The sequence below is a fragment of the Sceloporus undulatus genome, chromosome 1 (genome assembly GCF_019175285.1).
Source record: "Sceloporus undulatus isolate JIND9_A2432 ecotype Alabama chromosome 1, SceUnd_v1.1, whole genome shotgun sequence".
NCBI lineage: Eukaryota > Metazoa > Chordata > Lepidosauria > Squamata > Phrynosomatidae > Sceloporus > Sceloporus undulatus.
In genome coordinates this window covers 153,313,580-153,321,064 of record NC_056522.1, presented here as the reverse complement: position 1 = coordinate 153,321,064, position 7,485 = coordinate 153,313,580, and positions in this window count along the sequence as shown.

Sequence of the window (7,485 nt, the reverse complement as noted above, 5' to 3'; positions counted from 1 at the left end):
ATTATTATTATTATTATTATTATTATTATTATTATTATTATTATTATTATTAAACTTTATTTATAAAGTGCTGTATGTTTATACAGCACTTTACATACAATTAGAATAGAATAGAATGGACCTGCTAGGGCTGGTGTCACCTGGGGCAGTAATTCATGATGTCAGCACCCCCACTGACCTCCTCTCACATCACACACTACAGAATTCTTCGAATTGTTTTGAGCACTAACATTACTCATAAATCCTAATTCCACTACTAATGGTTGTGACATAAACAACTAGCAAAATTAACATAATATCCTCAAATTACAATATCATACAGACAACCTCAATGTATTTGCATATACATAGTGAAAGTTTGGTAAAATGTGATATTTTTAAAAGAAAATGTAAAAAGATTTTTTTTAAAAAAATTAAAAATTAAAATTAAAAAGTGTGAAATTTGAATTTAAAAAAAAATCTTGGAGTCTTTCCTTTCTCCTCTCAATGAGCTTAACCCCACTCCCACCATCTCCTAAAGCATTTTAAAGGGATGCAGGCAAATGCCACAGCTCTTTTTTGGCCAAAATGTAGGTATTTTGAGAAGCAGTGGTGCCACCCACCCCCTCCAGGGTGTCACCTGGTGCAATCCACACACCCCACACATCCCTAGTGACGTCACTGCCTACACCCTGATATTAGGATTACTTTGAAGGTTATTCTTCAAAAGGTCTTATTCCACCTGCCTGTTCCCAGCCTGACCTCTCTCAGATGGAGATAAAAGATGAAAATGCAGCTGAGGGACTACTATTCCCACCTTCGCTTTCCATTTTCTGACACAATGCCTGGCAAAGAGCTGAATTTACTCTCTACACTCTCTTTTGCGGCTGCTGTCCAAAACAAAGTTTGTGCAACTTCACTTCCCTATCCCTCCTCCATAGAAGGGAAGGGTGAGAAAGAGGAATGGCAGCAAGCCAAGGCCTTCCCTCCACAACAGCAGACTGTTCCCACCAAAGCAGTTGTGTAGGAAGGGATAGAGCACCAAAGAAGAGGCATGCCAAGACAAGAAGAGAAAAGCTGTAGCTCAGGAGTAGACCTCTCCTGACTTTCTCCTGTTGCTTGAATCAGCAGATCTGCAAGAGGAGGAGATTGTTGGAGCTCCAGCCAAGGATATTCCTATTCATGAGAAACCACCTCGGGCATTCCTAAATGAACTCTTTGGGGCTTTCAAGCCAAGCAGCTTCTTGCTAGGGAGGCTATAGTCTCAGGAGCTTAGCGCACGGCAAAATAAAGCGACTTACTGCTCCCAAATTCAAGCCAAATTTGGGCTCCGTGGTTTTATTGCATGGCTTTTGCCTGCCCCTAAAACTGCCATCCAGGTACAGCCAGGCTCCAATACTGGTCCCTGAACTCACCTCAGTGGCCATTTTTCAAAGTCAGGAGTTTTCCAATTCTGAAAAATGGCTGCCAAAGTGAACTCAGAGACCAATATTGGAGCCAGCTGCACCTGGATGGCGATTTTGGGGGCAAAAGTCATACGATAAAACCAGGGGGCAGCCCAAATTTGGCTTGTATCGGGAGCAGTGAGTTGCTTTATTTTGCTGTGCTCTGGAGCTCAGCTAAAGAGGGGCAGCATGGAGAAAAATAGATATGGAAGAAGGAGAACAGGCACATATTCATTATGGCAGGGGTGGGCAAAGTGCAGCTTAAGGGCCACATGTGAGACTCAAGCCCTGTGTTTGTGTCCCCCATCTAGGGCTCATAGAAGCATAGAGTTGGAAGAGAACACAAGGGCCAGAAGTCCAGTTCCCTGATGCAGGGATTATTGAAAACCTGGAGAGGGCTCCTGTAACTTTAATGGTTGTGTAGAAGAGAGAATTTCAGCAAGTGCAGCTTGTTATCTGGTTGTGTGACAAGCAACATCTGCTGAAGTTCCCTCCTTAACACAGCCATCTCCAGTTTCCAGAATTACAGGAGATCTCTCCAGTTTTCACCTTGGCAATCCTAACTATATCAACATCATTTGGAGCTCCAAAATGTCTCTGAGGAGTTTGGGGGCCTTTCTGCTGCATTTGGAGGTCGTGTTAGATCCTGTAGAACCTCTTTTATAAACAGGAAGTGATGCTGATGTGATTTCTGAATCCAGCATTCCAAGAAAGACAGCTTTAAAGTGAATTTTCTGCTTATCAGTCCCCAAGTATATTGACTCAACAGAATAATTCTAATGACTTCTAAGAGTGTTGAACTTGTAGATGTATAGGGACCAGCTGAGAAAATGTGATGTCAACTTCAGTTTGGTTCCATGGACTTGGTTTATTTATTTGTTTGTGTATACTTTCAAGTCGCCTGTTGACTTATGGCAGCCCCATAAGTCTCATAGGGTTTTCTTAGGCAAGGAATACTCAGAGATGTTTTTGCCAGTTCCTTCATCTGAAATAGAGCCTACAGCATCTGCTATTTGTAGGCAGTCTCCCATCCAAGTACTCTTACTTACCAAGGCTGATTCTGCTTAGTTTGCAAGATCAAACAGAATGTGGCACCTTTAGGGTATTTATACAAACTTTCATTATTTATCTATTTGTTTATTTGAAATATTTTAATTCTGTTTTATCCTCCAGCTAATAAGACCTGCTTAAAGAAAGTTTGTAAGAAGAAGAATATGCTGCTAAAGCAGCAGACTATTTATAGAGTTGGTGACTGGAGGTGTCTGCACTAGCTGCTTAATCCAGGGCCAATCCAGAGCATCATGCCTGACCCTTTTATTTGGGATGATAAAACTGTAACTAGCTTCCTGTTAGCCAGTTACAGTTAGGAGTTTATCAGACAAGGGAAATTGGAAGTATAATCCAATGGCAATCTGAACACAATCATGGGGTTTAACGTTATTGCGTGATAGACTAAGACACGCAATTTCGGGCAGTGGGAAGTCAGTCCAAACGCAATCAAGGGGTTTCACATTATTGCGTGATAGACTACCACATGCAATTTCGGGCAATGGTAAGCTATTTTCGGGCAATGGTAAGTCAGTTCGAACGCAATTCGAATTCACGTAAATTCGCTGAGCGTTCTGGCCCCACTTTCTTTTCATTCGAAATTAAGAGAAATTCCTCTCGAGTGATAAACTCCTTAGATCTAAGACATCATAACTGTCCAGACATGTGGAGCTCGCTCTACTCCCTCGTTGATGGCACAGGTGCTTCATTCTGACCTCAGCAGAGGTAATAGCAAGGCTTTCACTGGGAACTGCTTGACTAGTGCTGTGGTGGAGGCAGCTGCTGAAAAGAATATGGAGATGTCATTGTGTTTGCTGTCTGGACAATGGAATCAGGCCAAATTGAATACAACCCAGCTGTCCAGGCAACTAAGGGATCCAGAGGTACTCCAGAGTTTCCTGGAAACTCTAGAGTAAAATCTGGGTTTTCTGAAATCAGAGTAATGGCTTAAAATGGTGGTTTTGCTGCTGATGTGGCCATAGATCATCAGGACAGATCACACAGAGACTGTGGTGAGTCCAGTGTATATCCTTAGTACAGTATAGACAAGCCTTGAAGCCACTTGCTTCCTCATCCTTTCCTGACTCACCAGGATACTAATGTCTTTTATGAGAGGATGTTACTACCTCAATAGGTTCTTTTGCCTTTAATTGAACTTTGATATCAAACTCCATCCTGAAAGGGGTACCCTGTCATGTAGGCCTGGATGGAAAGCGCCTGGTGTGATTTAGGCAGGAAGCGCTAAGGGCACATAGGCAAAAAAGTATCCTTTGAAATTCAAATCTCTTCTTCTGATCCCAGAGGCAAAGATGGCTCGACCTTTTGTCACCATTGAGACATCAAAGAGACAAGCCATATGGATCTGCCACTTCTTTGTTTAGGATGGATCAACCATCTGGCACAGGGGTTTTTTCTTTCCTCCCATGGAAATTTCCATCTTTAAGGTTCCCAAGAGCTGCCCACAAAGTGAAAAAGGTATAAAAGACGGCTGTTTGCTCTTTGTTTTCAGTCTTGGGCAAAGTTAGAAGCCATGATTTTGCCTAAACTCCTTAGAATTGCTAGCATTTTGAGGCAGACAGGCCTTAAAGGCCGGCTTGGGAGTGGAATCAGGGCATAGCATCTACACAATGCACCCCCCAGCTCTGCCCTGAGGGTGGCGTGACACTGCGTGGCGCACCACATGGTGTGCAGCATCACAGCGCTCCTCCGAGCTGCATTTGCACGATGCAGCACCATAGGAGCACCATAAAGCTGCGGCTATCGTGCTCTTTCCAGGGTGCAAAAAGTTTGGTTGCCATGGCCCTGATCCAACTGTAAAAGGGGAGGTTGAAGGCCGCACCTTTGGGGCTGTCTGTACAGCCCCTGAGTCCACCTTCTCTGCAGTTTTCCCTTTGATCTGCTTCTGGCAGCTGCATTGGTAAATATGGTCCCTATTCCTTTTAATCTCTATCCAATTTAACATACCTTTAATTCATTAGTTCTTGTATGAGTATGTGAGTGTGTGCTTTGTCTAACTGTTGTAATCCCTTTTACTGTATTAATAAAAAATACATTTTAATTTTGCATTCTGGAATCTGGTTCCTCGGACCTGGTTAAAAAAAAGGCTGAAGATCCTAAGATAGATGCTACCCTCTCACTCTCCCTTGGGCTAATTAATTAATCCCCCTATGTAAAAATTAATTTGGAGCAATTTAGGTAACAAGGAGGAATATGAGAGTGAGGAGTCCAATTCTAGTTTGGTGAAGCAGAAGGAGGTGGCAATCACCATTTGCAACATAGACTTAGACTTGTTGTGTCTCCCATATTGTTTCCTCCCAAATACTCTGAAAATTATATTACGTTTCATTTGAAAAAAAAGTACTTTATGCCCTGACTTGCATTGTGTTTTTTCTCCAAAAATGTAATTTAAATAATCATAAGGCATGGGTTTCTATCTCTGGTCAGTGGTAAATGCACAGAACATATACAGCAAGTCCTCTGGCAGTCCTACCAATCTCCACAGTCAGTTTTGATGCAGAGAATCGGTTTGGACATGGAAGCATAGGCATGCCCCCCAGGGAACAGGCAAGGAAACGAAACAGGAGCAAAACCTACTTGATACATGCTGGTGGTTGTGAGGTGTGGGGGCGACATTAGAAAACTGTCTTCATAAAATAAGGGCTAAGTTGCAACTCCGACTATTCACCCTTTCTGCTCTTGTCAGTGGTTCTCCAGGGTCTGAGGCAAAGGATTTCCAGGATAACATATCAGAGCTCTTAAAAAGAAAGAGAGAGCCATTGAATTATTCATGCCAATTTGTTTTCTTATGTTGTCTGCTACAAACCTGCCAAACAATATTTGTATTTAGGCAGCAGTTGGGTAGGGTGTAGTGAGCAGAACAGGGCTTACAGGAAGCAGTTGTAACTAGGCTACATTAAGCCAAACTGGAGTTGCTAGCCAAAACGGAAAGAAATTGCCCAACTGGATTTCTGACCTCTGGCCCAGTTGCCAGATTTATTATCTGTAAACACCTAAATTGTGAAGAATGGTTGCCATAATTTCTGACAGTGATTTGTTTTGTTTGAAGCAAGAGTACAGAGACATCATTTTTCACGTAGAGTGTATGCATGCAAGCCCACACATGAACACTGTGGAACCAGCATATACTAGACACAGCCATTTCTGTACTTCCTTTATACCTGTTTGAGATTACAGGATTCCAACAGGCCTAGGATGTCATGGATGATGGCAGCTGGTTAATACTTCTATTTATCAGAATGAAAGAAGCAGAAACTGGGAAGAATCCAGCGAAATCCACAGAAGAAAGTCGAGGACCATTTCAAAATGCTTGATGTATTTCAAATAAACAGAGGGGCAGTACAGACTGCCCCAAAACGGTGGGCTGCAGTCGCCCGTTTTAACTAGAGGGACACTGCAGCTGCCAAACTGCACAGTGTCCTTCTGTAGTAAAAATAACCCAGTTCTTCCAGGTTCTTTTTGTGACGTACATGACGCGCATCGACATGCAGACGCTATGCAGCAGTGGTGTCATCATGATACCTCCACCCATACAGACTAGGTTTCCGGAGTGTGCAGTTGCCACGCGCTCTGGAACCCTGGTTTCAGTGTCGGCACACTGCTTTTGGCTGGTGTGTCTCAGGCCAGAGTTTGTATTTTGTAACAATCGCATTGACATTTCTATACCACTTATCCATGATATTAGCATTCTCTAAGTGGTTTCCTAAGTGTAATTTTGTAAGAGGCATAAATATCGTTTCATATATAAAGAAGTATGGTAATAGTGGGATATATCCATCAGTTGGCCAGGGGGCAGTTCGTAGTGTATGTTTGCTTTTGTTTAGTTAAGTTTATTGTGTTGTTTGTTTACGATCGTTTTAGATATATGCATAAAATTTGTTTCTGGTTCTGTTTAGATTTAATAAAAATGTGTTCATTTGTTTGTTTTTGATGCTCAACATATTTCAGCCTGTGCATACTTTTAGACTAGAGTCTTCTTTAAGGGCTTTTTAGAATCAAAGTTCAGAAATTTCTGGATTGAAAATTCCTGAAACACTTACTGGATAAGTTTCTTCTGTGTATTTAGCACGACGAGCCATGGAAGTTGTTCTTACAATGTAAGTAAGGAGTCTCTCTGACGCTCCAGATATTGTAAAGGTTTTTTTCTTTTAAAAAAAGCCACCACTAGGTGGCAAAAGATAAAGAGCAAAAGGCAAGAAAATGATAACATATTGCACAGGTAAAAGGGCGCAAAGCACACATGTCAACACATGCATATAGATCACAAATGCACAAGCCAAGGGCAACAAATTCAGAAAAGTGTGGCAGGATTAACAGATTCAGGAACTTCAGTTCTAAAGCTGTCAGAAAGGGTACAAGAGCCAAGCATTTCATCCAGATATGCAAAGGCTGTACTGTGAGAAGGGGAAAAGGGTGAGGCCACACAGCACAGTCACAATTACAGCACTGAACTTGACATCACTTAGTTAGGAGACATAGAAATATACCTGAATTCTTGCAGACAACAACTATAGACTCGGTGAGATGTCCTGTAGGGAAAAAAAAAGGAATGCACAAACAGAAAAGGATAGGGAAGGCTGCTGAAGTTTCCTCACCCAAGACATGGCAGTGAAGTACCTCCTGGTTTTCTGACTGTTCCACCTTCAAAAGTCATACAAAAGCCAGAAGTCTTGACAGGGAGAAGAAAGCACAGGCAGAAGTAGAACTTGGAGATGTTACCTTTTGGTCTACAGCTTCCAGCCAGCATGGCTACTAGTTGGAAGAATTTTATGGAGCTATAATCCACAAATGTGACCGGGGATGGAAGCACATAATTGTACCTTACACTGACTGGTATCTACTCACAGGAAACATCATTTCCAGGTGCAAACTAGCTGGTACTATTGTGAATACACACCCCATCTATCTCTGCTAGTTATATAAGTGATATAAACAGATTTCTATCCAGAGCACAGTGGAAAAGACGTGACTCTCCATTTTCTGGTTGGCTCTCAGG